Source organism: Leptinotarsa decemlineata, unplaced genomic scaffold, assembly GCF_025532065.1.
Source record: "Leptinotarsa decemlineata unplaced genomic scaffold, Ldec_3_MD MMD2_P_RNA_scaffold_14, whole genome shotgun sequence".
In the NCBI taxonomy this organism is placed as follows: domain Eukaryota; kingdom Metazoa; phylum Arthropoda; class Insecta; order Coleoptera; family Chrysomelidae; genus Leptinotarsa; species Leptinotarsa decemlineata.
Genome location: NW_027412528.1, coordinates 3,503,830 through 3,521,081, shown reverse-complemented (window position 1 = coordinate 3,521,081; position 17,252 = coordinate 3,503,830). Strand labels below are relative to the sequence as shown.

At 35.0% G+C, this 17,252-nt stretch overlaps 1 protein-coding gene across 1 annotated transcript in view; it reads right to left on the bottom strand.

The window, feature by feature from the left end:
- Positions 1 to 17,252, bottom strand: part of Efhc1.2 (EF-hand domain containing 1.2) — a 161,738-nt gene that overhangs the window by 45,131 nt on the left and 99,355 nt on the right. The window lies entirely within an intron of this gene.

Below are 17,252 nucleotides of genomic sequence, written 5' to 3'. Positions count from 1 at the left end.
ATTTATCTGCTCGGTCAGGGGTCAGTTGCCTAATTTCATCATTAACGCAAACTGAGTATTGTTGTACTTTGGAATTGACAATTATAGACAAAATTGAAGATGAAATCCCTCCACTTCATTTTCAAAATATGATATGCCATTTATTGATGATATTGAATTAGGATTGTTATGGGTGAATTGACTCAAACATCTGCTAAACTTGATACCATTGAAGTAAATCTGACATTGGATAATATATTAGAAAAATTAAGGACTTTGTAAGAGGTTCCCGATATAGATACCGTTTCTTCTGAAGATATATTCTGTGAGATTTATATTATTGAAACAACTACTCGCTGCCCCTACATCAAGTATGTAGTTTCGCAACAAATCTCGATTTTGGGAGTACAAGAAGATTGCTTTGAGGTGTTTTCTTTCTTTGGAAAAACTTCTATCTTAGATTAAAAAACTATATTTTTCGTACCCAAATGTTTTAATTTATTATTTACAAAATGATCATCTTACCGAATTTCAACTACCTGCTGTAACTGAATTGACTGATTATTTTTACATCCCTCATTACGCTGTCACAAAAAAGGACTCTTCGATCACTCCTCTCAAAGTTGTTTTCGATGCATCGAGTAATTCCGTAAATGAACCAGCATTGAATGATACTTTATATGTGGGTCCAAAATAACAAAATGACTTGGCCAAATTACTCCTACGTTTTTGGTTGCATTTGTATGTAATCATCTGTAATATCGAAAAAATGTGCCGAATGGTTTGGAAAGCAGAATAACATCGTGAATTTCAAAGAATCCTGTGATGATTTTCACCTTCTGAGTTAATTGCAAATTACCGGCTCAAAACTATTACATTTGGAGTTGCTTCTTCAACATACTTGGCAATACATACTCCGCATCAACTTGCGAAGGACTATTCAGAATATCCCTTCGCTTCAGAAAATTTAAAGAATTCAATATATATTGATGGTATTCTGCATGGTTATAATTCCTTGAAAGTAGAACGATGAGAAATGAAATAATGGAATTGTTATGTAAAAGAAGGTTTTGAAACTCCTAAATGGGCTAGTAATTCTCCAGAACTTTTACATGATTTACCTGACTCACATAAACAAAATATAGATGTTTGTTTGGATTTCGATAGTAATATAACGAAAATCTAAGGTTTACGTTGGAATCCTGCCGAAGAATTATTTTTTTAAATTGAAAGGGTTATATTTTTAGGAGTGATTGAATTTTGGAAAAGAAAGTTTTAAGGTTTCTACTATTTCATTTAGATACAAAAAATGTAGGAATTTTCCAAAGGAATGAAGGAAGCAACAATTTTGAAAGGAGTAACTCTATTCGTAGATGTGTAGATCATCAGACACAAACTGGAAGAAACAGCCCTCCTGAAACAGCTACTTCCATATGAACATTGAATTACACGAACGAAAATTTCTTCCGAAACAAATATCTCTATATGAACACTGAATTATACAAAAAAACTTTTCTCTACTCAGTTTGTATTCCAAACATTCGTTATGGAATTGAATCTCTGATTCAATATCATTTACAGGCCTACACAATATACTAAATGAAAGGTGAAAATTTAACATGGAACACTGTCATCCTCACTGGTAGACATCGATGTTTCGCCGTAAGACACTTGCCTTAGGGCTCTTCAGTACCAATCTGGATAACATTATAAGAAAAAACACACAATTTATTCTATTACCGCTGATCAAGATGAAATATATACATAGCGGAACATTTTATCCAAGTAAGTCAGAATATTCGATCCCCTGGGTTTCTTAACTTCAGTAACATTCTTTACAAAATTGATTATACAATGTCTTTGGTACATGGGTCTCGGTTGGGACGATCGACCCCCTTTTGGTATATTGAATAAGTAGGAATAGTTCAAGTCCGAACTATCTGAAATCCAGGAATTCAAAATACAATGACAGATCTTAGCATTTGGTGGGAAAGCATACGAATTAGTCGGATTTTGTGATTCTTCTCTTAGGGGATACTTTGGAGTTGTTTACGTCAGAACAACATATACTAATTCTGAATTCAAAACTTATCTTGTGTGTTCAAAGTACTAGGTGACACCTTTAAAGCCGGTAATAATCCCTCGATTGGAACTATGTGCCGCAGTTCTTTCAGCAAAAGTACTGGAGTTTTTCCTAGATACTTTCAAAGACAAAATTAGTTTTGAAAATATCCTTGCTTTCACCGATAGTTCGGTCGCTTTCCAATGGCAGAGGTTCACCCCATTGTTGGCAAACTTTCGTGAGCAATCAGCTATCTTTTATCCAGGAACGACTTGCATCTAGTTTTTGGTATCACATTTATTAGGAAATAAACCCCGCTGACGGTGGTTCACGCGGTATTTTTCCGAATGTAGTAATTAATAATACTTTATGGTGAAATGCCCCCCTTTCTGAATAACCCCAATTCCTCTTGGCCTTTGGATAAATGTGTATCCGTGAAATCTGCATGTATTGATAGGGAGAAACGAAACATCGTTTTGCATATTGACGTGAAGAAACATTTCATTGATAATCTTTTAGAGAAATTCAAGTAATTTTCTGAAATGAAAAAAGTAATTGCATTAGTTTTGGGGACTATTCATGATTTCAAGCATTACAAATCTCGAAACATCGATTACCTAACCTCTCTTAAGCTATACAATGCGGTTGTTTGCATAATTCGGCATTTTCAGTCTATATGCTTTGCTGAAAAGATAGGTTCAATAAGGAAAGGTGCCCCACTTTGCAAATCTATTACATCATTGAGTCCATTTATTGACGAGGAAGGCTTGATACGTGTGGATGGAAGGATTCCTCTTTCCACTGCTTCATATGATGGAAAATACCCCATTCATCTACCAATTGATTTAAAATTCACAAAATTTGTTGATCAATGATGTTCATATTAATTATTTATATTGTGGCGTACAATTCACTCATTTTTCTTATCACATTTTTGGATTATTTCTGCAAAAAGAGTGATTTGGAAAGTACTGACTGAATGATATATTTGTTGAAAAACTCAACCCAAACCTTTTCAGCCTCCAATGGTTAATTTGCCAAATTCATAATTTCTCAGGCCAATACATTTCCAAATGTTGGAATTGATTTCTGAGTTCCTTTTCCTATAAGAGCCTTCCAAAATACTAAAATCCTATGTCTGTTTATTCATTTGTTGTGCAGCTAAGGCTGTTCATCTGCAACTTGTTTCAAATATGCCATCCGAGGCCTTTCTGGCCGCTTCACGTAGGTTTACTGTTTGACGAGGCAACTGTTTGAATATATACTCAGATTGTTGTCCTAATTTTATTGAGAGTGAGTCATATTTGTGTCACATATTTGGAAAAGCCACTAGATCTGAATCCATCTCATGGCACTTCAATCCCCCGTACTCTTCTCACATAGGCGGAATTTGGGAGGCTAACATCAAATCTTTCAAAACTTATCCCATACGAATCGTTGGTAATCAAATTCTTATATATAAAGAATTGACCACCGCAATAATTCAGTTAGAGTCAGTGATGAATTCCAAACCATTGTGTTCTCTTGATATGTATCCTAATAGTTTGACAGTGCTTATACCTGATCATTTTCTGACATTGAAGCCTCTTTCAGCTTTACCTGATCCTAATATATCTCATTTGAGGATCAATCGTTCAAATAGATGGTAATTATTATAAAGATTTCATCGTGACTTTCAGAAGCGATGGAGTCTTGAATAAGTACATTCCTTTAACAGAAATATAAAAGGACTAAACCAATGAAAACAAGTATTTCGAAAATGATGGTTGCTATTAAAAATGATAATTTAGATTGGTTAATGGGTCGAGTAACTGAATTGATTTCGGGAGCTGCCCTCGAGTTGCTATTTTGAAAACTACAAAAGGTCTCATTAAAAGGCCCTTAGTTGAATCATGTCCTCTTCCTGATTCTGATAAGTAGTTCTGAAAATACGTTTAGTATTTCCAAGGGGATGGAACATGATTCATTACGAAGAGTTATTTTTTTCTATATTCATTTTTGTTTCAAACCTGCAATGATATTTTGTGATAGTTGTTCATACTATACGTTTTTATTGCATTCACAATTCATGTGAGTAGATTTTTTAAGGCTTCCGTGGCCGAGATTTTCAGTGTAACTATCTTCATTCGGATTTGGAACGTCGTAGTTTGGAACTGCATCCTAACGTTTCGCAATCATGAGTGGCTGACTTCTTCAGAGGTTTATCAATCTTGATGATTCACCGATGACTGTGAGTAAATAATTCAAATTGCTTTCTATTCATTTGAACCTATTTGATGAAGTCCCTCAAATCTCCTGGTGACGACCCTGTCCTTTTATTTCTCTAAATCGGTTGTTCTGATACACATGCAAGGAGAGGTGTACAGAAAACTTTTTTTTTAGATAAATTTTTTCCAGAGATAGACCAACATTATATCTTTCATATAACGAAATTTCATTGGAGCATCCCTTGTTGAGATTCAGCTCCTTAAAAGGGGTACATAAAATTTGTATTACAATTTTTTTCAAAAGCACCTGACGTTTTGTAAAACTTATTTCCAATGTAACTTTATGGCTTATTATTTGTTTACCATTTAAAACTTTATTTCCAATAGCCTGTTTCATTCTGAACCAGGGGTCTCCAAACTACGGCCCGCGGGCCAAATCCGGCCCGCCAGTGTCATCAATCCGGACCGCGACAGCCAATGATTTACTGTCATCAATCTGGCCCGCGATAGCCAATGATTACCTAATTGTTGTTATTATTGCTGTGATAAGTTGAAGAAGAGAACAGAATGATAATTACTCGGTTTATTTACTTGTAATTGTGATTTTCCACCGACAATAGTTTGTAGTTGTGGATCAATTTTACTTATACCAATTATCAAAAGAGATTTAAGATGCTCATCGGTTACTTGAGATCTGTTAACATTCTTTGTGTACTTCATCTTGGAAAACGTTTTCTCACACAAGTAAGTAGTACCAAAAACAGAAAACAACTCACGAGCAAATTTATGCAAATTGTTCCAGTGGAACAATTTGATAATTTGCATAAATTTCTAAATATTTAATTACGCCTAATGCCACCTAGCGGGTAGCTGAAAAAGATAGTACATAGTACCACTACTCGCCACTAGATGTCGTTAAGTGTTACAATACACAATAATAATTGAAATGCAAAAAAAGCGTAAGTTTGCTTAGGTCACGCACTTTGCGACTATCCTAGTCTAGAAATATAGTTAAGGGCAGAAATTGGCCCTTGGAACAAACTGAAAAAATCATTATGACCCGAAGGCTTCAAAGTTTGGAGACCCCTGTTCTAAACAAAAGATGGGTTATTTGCCCAAAATAAACCAGTTCGCACCAAAAATTATTTTACGAACAAACGAACAAACAGAGATACATAGTCATAAATGCAAAAATACGAAACTAATCTATTTAGTAGGTCGCTATTAGCGATAGTGACAATTAAATTGGTATGACGCTGTCAGTTTGTGAATTTTCGAAATTGAATTAATACTAATTGTGTGTTGTTGTTCTGTTCTTAATTTGTTACTTTAATAATTCACTTGTTATTAAAATGGAATACACAAATGACTTAAGAAACCGCATCATCGATGCGTGCAGGGTAATCAGAGAGACTCCAGGAATATTTGAGCGAATACGTGGCTCAATGCACCGACGTCTAGACGCATGCGTAATGTCTGAAGGTAGACATATTGAACATTTACTATGATTTCTACATGTTGTGTGTTTTGTTAATAATAAATTAGTTTTGTTCATCACCCTTTGATCGTTTAATGCAGGTACTAACTACAAAATAACAATGAATCAATTTCCACTGGTTTATTTTGGGCAAAAAACCTAAGAGAGATTTTTTGTTTAGAATGAAACAGACTATCGGAAATTCATTTTTAAATGATAAACAAATAATAGGACAAAAAGTTACTTTGGAAATAAATTTTAGGGGTTGTGTTTTCCACCCCTTACAACCATAGGGTAAACCAAATAAATTACTTGCTGAGTGTCTTTTTGGTATGACCAAACGTCAGGTTAGTTTCAATATTGTAACTTTTTCAGTGCTTATGAAAAAAATTGTTATACAAATTTTATGTACCCTTTTTAAGAGGCTGTATCTTAACAAGGGATGCTCCAATGAAGTTTCTTTATATGAAAGATCCTTTTTTTTTTCGATGAGGAATCACCTCCTTGAATGTTTTACTTATTCACTTACACCCTGTATAGGCGTCACACTGGCTGAAATTTCAGATTATTTGGAAAAATGCCTTTTTTTGTTGATAGATTTATTAGAAAGGTGGGTACAGTACACAGTTTAGAGAAGCAACATTTAATCAACCTGTTTGATAATTGGTCTGTTCCGCATGCATTTGTGTTTTTCAGTCTATTCATTAACTGTATCAATTCCCTCTCAGTGATGGGAGACATAAAAAAGTGGAGGAATTGAGTGGGATGTTATTCTCAAGAAATCCGGTATCTATTGAGAAATTTTCCGATAGCGGCTTCGTAAAGTGAGCATCGAATTTTTCCGCTAATATTTTACCCGTATATTGTATACTGTTTTCGACTAAAATCAGTTCATGTTTATTGGATTGTTTCTTTTGTAGGTTATTAATAATTCTTCAGGTTGCTTTAAACTTGTTGTGTGCATTGTTAACCAATTCATCATTATATTTCCTTTTTATAGATTGTAGTTCTTTTCTGTATTCCTTGTTAACCTTCCTACAAATTTCATTATAATTGTCATCTTGCTTTGCTAGCCTATTGAACAGTGACACTCTATTCTTAAGCTATTTTTGAATTAGATTTTTTCCTGAATGGTCCAGTCGATACCTTTCTTGATGGGAGAGATATTTCAAAATAATAAGTTAGAAGTTGTGCAAAGATATCATATGCCAAGTTAGGACGCTGCTGCACAAATACTTTGCTGGCTTCATTTTGTGAATTGTAAGCAATTTTCAAGAATTGTGATTAATGGTCAGACAAATTTAGGTCTACTACTGCTACATCGTAGAGGTAATTTGTCTCAATTAGTAAATTATCGATACATGTCGAAGATTTTGCGTTTACTCTTGTTGGCATTCTTAAACTAATATCAGTTTTATAAGAGGAAAGCAAGTATTCCAATAGTGTTAAATTGGTACTATCAACCATGAAATTGAACCGTGAACTAGAATTGTTGTTTCATTATTTATGATAGACAGAATTCCATTAAATAATAACAAAAATTCTTCAAAGTCGCCGTCAGGTGGTCTATATAAAACAATACAAATTATTCGAGTGATTAACTTCATTCCACAAACTTCTAGAGTACCCTCTTTACAGAAGTTGGACCAGTTCAACTCACAAATGTTTTCGACAAGAGTGTTCTTTTTATATATAGCAACCTCCCCATGTATCCTAGTGTTCCTCGAATAGGAGGAACACAGATCAAAGTTTTTCAATTTGAAAATTTCCAATTGTTCAGCATTTAGCCAATGTTCCGTAATGAGAAGAAAATCACAAGTTTCATCTCCATTAAATATCTCATTTATAAGTACCTACAATTTTGTTGCTGATACATTGAATGTTTTGATGAGTAAAACAAATAAACTTATTTTTGGAATTAGTTTTACGCCCATAGCTCCCTGTGTTAGAGTTAGAGACAAATGTTACGTGATTATTTACAGTGTAATCATTATCATGCTCTGTATCACGTGATGTTGGGTGAATATTTAATACTCTGTTCTGGGAATCAGAACTTCGTCTAAAAAAGAATTTGATGACTCAGTAGCAGAAGAATATACCGGTTCAGTGATAGCTAATTCAGTTGTTACTACAGTTTTCAAGACAATATTTTGCTGATTACGAGATATGCATTCAAGAACCCCCTTCATTTTCTCCAATAGTTCAAATTTACTTTTTTTTCGTTTTTTGTCGGTATAAAATTGTATGGAGCAATTTCTATTAGCGCGCGTGAATGCCTTTATTCGATTGAAGATTAGTCTATTAATATTTTTTCGTGAAAACTGTTGCATTCTGAGACAATAATCAGATTTGAAGACCTTCCAAGTCTTAAAATATTCTTCAGAAACAAGTGTAAAGTTTTACTATTGCTTACGTTTTTCGTATTGAACATAACGATGATTATATCTTCCTGACCATAACTGACCGTGTCAAAGAATAAATCTTCTGTCAACGTACAAATTTCAATATTGTTTTTCATTTTCATATTTATAGCATACGTGGATGTATCTAAAATCTTAGTAATAACCTTGGGAAACCCTGTCGCATACGTCTCCACAGATGTACATTTTTTTGGGGATTGACATGATTCTGATCGGTGAGGTCTTCTTCCTCCTTGCTGGTGTTTCCGCCTAGTAGTGATTGTACCATCTGATTCATTATCACTAATTTCATATTCCTCAGGTTCCTGGCCGTAGCAGCTGGTAGAAATATGTTCACATAATTCATTTGACTGTATGTTTGTTATAGATTGATTCCTTATCTGGACTGGGTTATTTGTTCCACATTGTTTTCTGTTTGTGTTCCAGTACAGTTGGTCATTTTTTGCGACTTGGCTATTTTTAATTCGAGAGCTTCGATTTCAATTTCCATTTCAGTAATAATATTCTTTTGCAGATGAAGTATATCATTCATTTCCGATTCTGTCCTCATAGCTTTCTCCATTATGAATTCCTTCTCCTTCTTTAGTTTTTCTATATAATTGTCTTTTAGGTTCCCGTCAGTTGAGAGTTCATTTATAGTTTCCTCTAGTACACTCATTTCTTCTCGAATAGTGTCTGACTGGAGACATTCAATTTCACAGCATTTTATTTTGTTATCATGAAGAAATTTCACCCTGCTTTTATACTTCGTGAACAAACAACTCTTATGGTATATGGCGTGACAGTTTATACATACATAAAGTGGGCAAGGTTTTGTTTTGCAGCACGAGAAATTTACACCTTTTGAGCCCATTTCTCCAATATATTGTGTTAGTGCTTTGTCTACGAGGAATTTAGGGCAACGTGGTAACGTTGCTATATAGTTGGAGATAAGTTTCTTTGTAGATGTGAGCACAAAGTCCAATCAGTATGGTGGGAGTGGTTACAAAATCACTTACAAAAGCAAGATTAATGCTTACGGCAATGGGAATGTGGTTCAAGAACGATTTTTCTGGAAGATCAAGATTTGATTATTGCAATATTTTCAAAATCAATGTATTTATTTGTCGATGCACAGCACACACAACTAACACGGTTGCCGGTAACTATGAAACTATCAAAACTCACTATATAAACTATGAATATTACTGGAGTTTTTTCCCAACACCTAACCGTTATTTCTAACACCTCGACACGTGTTTCGATCACCAAGTGATCATCTTCAAAGAGGAAGATTAATTGAATGTAAGGACTGCGATGCCATATATTATGGACAGACAAAAAGATCTATTAAAGTAAGATATAAAGAACACATAGCACACTAAAAATATGAAAGACCTGAAAAATCAGCAGTCGCTCATCATATTCTGCAACAAAATCATTCCATAGACTTCAGTTCATTAAGATTAGTTAGACAAGTTAACAACAACAGACAACTAGATGCCTATGAGAGTGTAGAAATAAGTAAACACAATAATATTATGAATAACGATGACGAACCTATACCAAAGACCGTACTATATAGCTTATTAAAATAAAATAATGTTGTTGGGTTTACTGATTACTACATAAGGACACATTGCAAAAATAAATTTGGATAGGCAATATTGTGAAATTGATTTTTATATAGCTGAAAATTGTTTTATATAAACATATATTGTAAAATAATAGATAAGGCAACATTGTAAAATTAATTTAGGTTGGTATACCTGTATGGGTGGTACGCCTGGATGGTTTACGTGTCTGGGATACCTATATAGCATAAATAGGGTTAGCTCGCATTAGTTTCTAGTTTTAATCTTCCTCTTTGAAGATGATCACTTGGTGATCGAAACACGTGTCAAGGTGTTAAAAATAACGATTTGGTGTTGGGAAAAAACTCCAGTAATATTCATTACTACACCAAAGGTTCCAAACAGTGCATCATAAGTATATAAACTATATACACACAAATATAATTGAAAGGGTTATATTTTTAGGAGTGACTAATTTTTGGAAAAGAAAGTTTTTGGCTCAGGGCAAGTGCCTTACGGCCAAACATCGATGTCTACCAGTGAGGATGACAGTGTTCCATGTAAGTGAAATTTTTACTCTTCATTTAGTATACTGTGTAGAAATCCTGTGAATGATATCTGATTCAATTCCATAACGAATGTTTGGAATACAAACTGAACAGAGAAAAGTTTTTTTTGTATAATTCAGTGTTCATATAAAAGTATTTATTTTCTTTCGTGTGATTCAATGTTTATATGAAAGTAGGTGTTTCAAGGGGGCTTTTTCTCCCAGTTTGTGTCTGAAAGTTACTTCTTTGGATGATCTAAACATCTATGTACTTTTTGGAAAATTGATTTTTTTTTCAGGTGTTTCCGACATTTTTTTGTATCAAGATGAAGTAGTAAAAGCCAAAAAATTTTTTTCCAACAGATGCAATATACAGATATAACTGATTTCACCTAACCATTCGTTATCCATCGTGTGATCTTCGTGTTGTTTCTTATTAGTCTTATTTGAACTGTGCATTGTTCTATGAAATTGGTGATGATATTCCGAAAAATGTTCGTCGTATTTTACTTTGTGTAACTGCCTGGCAGTTACATAAAGTAAAATACAATGTGAATAAAAGTAAAACGTTTCTGAGTCCACATGTTATGATAATTATACCGCTACAACTTCTACATACATGTACACATTATTATATGTCTTCATACTAGTAAAAAAATGCATTGTATAGTTTCATAATATAAATGAACCACTATCCTTGGTTGAGAAAAATGAATAGTCTTACTTGTTTCAAGTGAATCATTCAAAAAGAAAGAATCTCAGGTGACTCGCTACAAGTGCATGGTACAAAATTTTGAGGTTTATTAATATTTTCACCAAAAATTTGAATTTAGAAAGTATGCAACGCGACTTATTACAAATATACTGAATATGAGCATTCCATTCAATATGTGAACCTACTAGTACTCCTAATTATGTCACCAAAATTCGGGAAGTATTACATGTTGATTATAACCATCAGTTGTGAAAAACAAAGTTTGCTGGAATTAGTGCAACTGAATGGTATAGTGAGTTTTTTTCAGATTCACTGTCAATAATCGATATTCGAGCCAATCTTTAATCAAAAATAGTTCCAAGAAACAGAAGGCTCCCTGTTCGTTTTAGGGAATAAGCTCATCATTCGTGTGGGAGGAATGTTGTGTCACTGATTGAGTCTGGCAACACTGTGACGAACAGCCGAGTGACATTCTTCCGCGAACACAATCAGTCGATCTGACATGTTGGTCCAAATACGATTAGATCACTCGTTGATTAGTTGTGAACAGTTTATGAATACAGTTTCACTCATAGTATAATACTGTGTACTACATTTTGGCGACGAGTTTACTCGAAAACCCAGCGCAAGAAACAGTAGCTATGGCTGAGAACGTGAACGAAGCTTACAAGAACTTTCGATTTAACAATTTTGAGCCCGATACAGAACAATGGTATCACTATTCACAAAGGTTTGAATAGATCCTCAGATACACGGATTGATGACTGATGAAAATGCCGAAGTGAGACGTAACTTGCTGTTGTCCAAAGTAGGCCGGCCCGCATGTTTTTAAAATTTCAGTGGACCATTACAAGCCAGATAAGACAACGACAAAGACTTATACGGCACTTATCCAGGTGTTAAATCGTTTTTATGGAAAGGAAGTGTACATACCTATTTGTCGAAAGTATAAATATTGCTGGACGTTTTCGTGAAGAAAATGAATCTGTGACAGGTTATGTGAATCAATTACGTGTTTTCGCGGGGGACTGCAATTTTGGTACCAGTTTAAATGAAAGAATCCGCGATCAGCTGATTTTCGGTATAAAAAATCGTGAGTGGCAAGAGAAAATAATCCAAAAACACCCATCTAACCAAACTACCAGGCTACCGCTAGCTTTTTAGAGCAGGCATCTATACAAACAAAACAGTTATCGTGTTTTCAACCTCACCTACAAAATACTGATAGTTATGTGAATCGTGTAAGAAAATCGGACAGACAAAGTGGATCATCCGCCAAACAAACAAATAAAGTGCGTAAACTATTTTCGAATATTGACTGTCTCTATTGCAGGGACTTGAAACACCCACAAAGAAATTGTCCTGCTTCTGGAAAAAAGTGTGGCAGTTGCGGAGAAAACAATCATTTTTCGAGAGTTTGCTGAACTTGATCGATTGGTCCAGGAAGGTGTTCTGGAACCAACAGGCTTCCTCTATTGTGGTTGCTTTCAAGTCAAATGGCAGGTTGAGGATTTGTGCCGATTTTAAAGTCACCATAAATCCGCATGTTTAGATAGATGAATACCCGTTACCTCGTTTTGAGGTCATCACAGCAAAATTATCTGGAGGGAAGCATTTTTCTAAAATCGACCTGAAAGACGCATACCTTCAAATGGAGGTCCACCCAGACTCCCGTAAATATTTGGTAATCGCTACACATAAGGACTATTTCACATACCGGCGATTACCATTCGGGATCAGTTTTGCACCATCACTTTTTCAACGAACCATGGTTCAGATACTGGCAGGAATAGAGGGCGTAATATACTATCTGGATGACATAGTGGTGACAGCTCCAAATCTGACATTACATGCCCAGCGATTAAGAAAAGTTCTGCACCGCTTACAAGCTGCAGGAATAAAAACCCAAAAATCAAAATGTGATTGGTTTCGATCTTATGTGACCTACATAGATCACAAAATTGATGAGAATGGATTGCATCCGACTGAAGAGCGTATAGAAGCTATCAAGCAGATGCCAATACCGCAAAATACTTCCCAACTTTGGTCGTTTTCAGGCACTATCACTTATTACGGCAAATTCATTGAAAATCTTCATGTGAAGTGCGTACCTTTACATCGTCTTCTTAAAAAGAGTGTAAAGTGAGAATGGTTATGGCTCTAGTGCATTATGACCCTGAAAAACCCCTGGTTGTCAACAGTGATTCAAACAATTCAGGTACAGGCGCTGTGCTATCACATAAATTTCGAGATGGAACTCTGAAACCAATTGCCTTGCATCAAGATCCGTCAGTGATGTCGAAAAACGTTACTCTACTATTGACAAGAGGCCCTGGAACTAGTATATGCAGTTACCAAGTTCCATCAATACTTATTTGGTCGACGATTCACCCTCATTACGGATCATAAGCCATTGGAGCGTATTTTTGGAGAGGATCGTCAGACCCCAAAAATAGCAAGCAACCGGCTCTCAAGACGGGCCATGACGCTAAATAGTTATAATTTCAACGTTTCGTATCATCCAGGAAACGAAAATTGTCCTGCAGATTCACAATCCAGGCTGCCCTTGAAAGAAACAGCGTAAAATTCAGCGGTACCAAATTAAATGCGCTTATTGCATCTGCGAGTACGGAAGCTTCTTCCTATGTGCAAACAAGAATTAAAAACCCAAACTGAAAAAGACAAGACTATTTCACAGGTTATGTCAATCACCTTCAAACAAACGTTATAAAATATGTACAATCATATTGGCCCGACAAGAAAAACCTCTCTACCGACGTTATCCCATACTATAAAAAACGAGATGAACTGTCATTTGAAGAGAACATGCTTTTATGGAAAGGACGCATCTGCATACCTTCTATTTTGCAGTCAGAGGTATTAGCTATGTTACACCACGGTCATATCCAGGCATTACTGCCATGCAGTCACTGGCAAAACTGCACATTTATTGGCCAAATATCAACGTTCATGAAGTAGAAACCTGTATTTCATGTCAACAGTCCCGAAAAAAATTACACCACCACTACACCACTACACCCATGGGGTGTATCTCCAGACACTTGGTCTCGTCTTCATCTGGACTATACACATTGGTTAGAAGTTATACCGATGAACAACATTACATCTAACTCTACTATAGACATTCTCCGTTCTATATTTGCTAGACTGGGTTTACCCAAGTTCTTGGTGATGAATAATGGGCCACAACTCACCTCAAGTGAATTTAAACCTTTCTGCAAGAACAATGGAATAATACATATTAAAGTGACCCCTTATCATCCGAAATCGAATGGGCTGGCTGAGCGCACTGTTCGCACCTTCAAAGAACGAATGCGAGCCAGTAATCAAAAACTAAATCAGTCACAAAGACTTGCAAGTTTTCTATTTTCCTACAGAAATACCGTAAGAAGATCGACAAACAGAACACCAAGTCAACTAATGTTCGGTCGGCATTTAAGATCATAATTTGACCTCCTTGAACCGGATGTTACTAAAAATATGGAATAAGAACAAATCATTCTAAAACGAAACCATGACTATTCACTTCATAATTTTACGGAAGAAGACGATGTATGGCCATTAGGCCATTCCGAGCCAGGAAAAGTTATTAGGCAGTCTGGGCCACTGTCATATCTCGTAAATGTTGATGGTATTCTACGCTGCAAACATTGTGACCGAATGCGGAGATGAATCTCGGATACAACACCACATGTAGATGTAAACCCATCGGATATACAATGTGCTGGTGACGAATTAGAAAGTCACTCTGATGCTGAACCAAACAAAGGTACCCCAAACGAACCATCACCAAGCGACCGGCTCAAACAAAAATATCGCCCCAACATACCTTGTGAAATTCAACCTGAGGATGTTAGTCGACATAAGCAGTCGACGTAGAAGAGCCCCCAAGTCAAGTGCCCCGAAAAAATCCTTCAAGAAACAGAAGGCTCCCTGTTCTTTTTAGGGAATAAGCTTATCATTCGTGTTGTATCACTGATTAAGTCTGGCAACACTGTGGCCAACAGCCGAGTGACATTCGTCCGCGAACACAATCAGTCGATCTGACACGTTGGTCCAAACAAGATTAGATCATTCTTCAATTAGTTGTTTATGTTTATGAATACAGTTTTACTCACAGCATAATTCTGTGTTTGTTACACCCACCCATCATACTACAGCTTTCATCTGCAAAACCCAATATTTCACGTCGGATCCTGATGGAATATAGTCCATTAACATATATATTTAACATATATTGTTGTCTCCACAATTGTACCTTGGGGGACTCTCATAACAGTTTCCTGTGCATCACTCAAAATGTCATCAATTTTTACACAATGAAATCAATTGGCGAGATAGCTCTTGAACATGATCAGAGTATCACCTGTTATATCAATATCTTCTAGTTTTTTCAGTAACAGGTTGCAGTCAACTGTGTCAAATGCCTTCGACAAGTCGATGAATACTCTTTAAGGGCAGATGATATTTCTGAAGTAAAAGCTGAAATTGCGTCTTGGGTAGATAATTTTTTGCGAAAGTCAAATTGATGGTCAGATATAATATTATATTACGAGACATACGATGTTAGCATTTTTTTTTTGATCTTTTCATGTAGTGATTGATATGGTCGATAGTTCATAATGTCTGTCTAATTTTGAAATAATGGGGTTATGATGTTTTTTTTGAGAGCTGTTGGCCAGAAACTATTTTTCATTCATTTATAAAAAATAAATGCTGAAGACTTCTCGATACAAGAGGAGATGGATTTCAGGGTTTCTGGACAGATAGGTGCGATGGTACCAGTGGACTTCTTTGTTTTCAGCTGTTTGATAACCACTTTGATGTCATTTCCGTTAGTGGGAAGGAGAACAAAATAATTTCGAACATATAAGAAGTTCGAGTTATTATTTATCTTGTCTGGCATGTTTTTGCCTAAGGTTGAAAATTTGTAATTGAATTCATTAACGATTGCTTGTTTTTCTATTACAGTATTACCTCTTCTTTTTTTATTCGAGTGATTCGCCGAATCTTTTTTGTTTTGCTGACTTTTTTGATTACTTTCCATAAACATATAGAGTCTGATGAGTTTATTCAATTTTTTTTCAGGTAGTAATCAAATTTGCCTCTCCTCATCAGATTTGTAAGTTTATTCTGATTTTACGATCGTTTTTCAACTGATTATACATAGGATTCAGTCGTACTCGTTTTAGTAACACATTCTTTGTGCTCACTGATTTCACCAAACCATTGGTTACCCATGGTGTGATCTTCGTGTTTCTTCTTTTTGTTCTCATTTGAACTATGTATTGCTCTATGATTTGATTTTTTCATTACTTTGAGGGGTGTAAATAGATCAGTTAATAATAATAATTCATTTTCATATCAAAAAGTACAGAACTCGTTACAGAGTAAAATTCTTGTTGATAATCATTATAATCTAAAATTCAATACATATAGGTATATACATACAATTATTTAGTGGGCTCAGATATCAGAACAGCAAAAACATCAATCAGTACATGTTTAGAACCTATTCAGGTTCATCATCAGCTAATTATTTGAAAAATCTTGGAGAATTACATTTTATAATGGAGAAAAGAAAATTATCACATGTTACCAATGAATAATTGGTCACAATGGCATGTTGATAGTAATGAAATTTCATATTTAGTTATATGAAGGAAGTTTATAACATCCTAGCTATAAAATACTGAAACATCGTAAGCTCATCAGAGCCTTTTTTCCCACTAAGTAACATCAGTTTATCCTTGAAATACTTTTCAGATAAAGAGATTGCGATAGCTCTGTGTACCATTGACCTGAACTATTATCATTCGAACAACGCTGATGACAAAATGTATTATAGACTACAACTAAAATACAATAAAGTATATTTAAACCTGATGTTTAATAAAATATGTGTGAAAGAGAAAAATATACCCAACTACATAAATTTCAAGTTCTGAATCTAAAATGTAACGACAGCCACATTACAACCGAAAATTCAAGAACTATAATCGAAAAAAAATGATAACAATTTATAGAACACAAGATAACTTGAAACTTCACCAGAAATTATTCCAAGGCGAGTTAAGACACATACTCCATATCGTGGAATTTGACTGCCTGGAGAATAAGATTAAAAAAGAAATTTGCAAAATATCGAAAAAAAAATGATAAACTGAAAAAAAAGACAACAGTGCTCCTCAACAAACATAAGCCAACTATGGAAGAACAAAACATACAACGCCAACATATTAGATAACTCACCCCTTCACAAACACAAAGT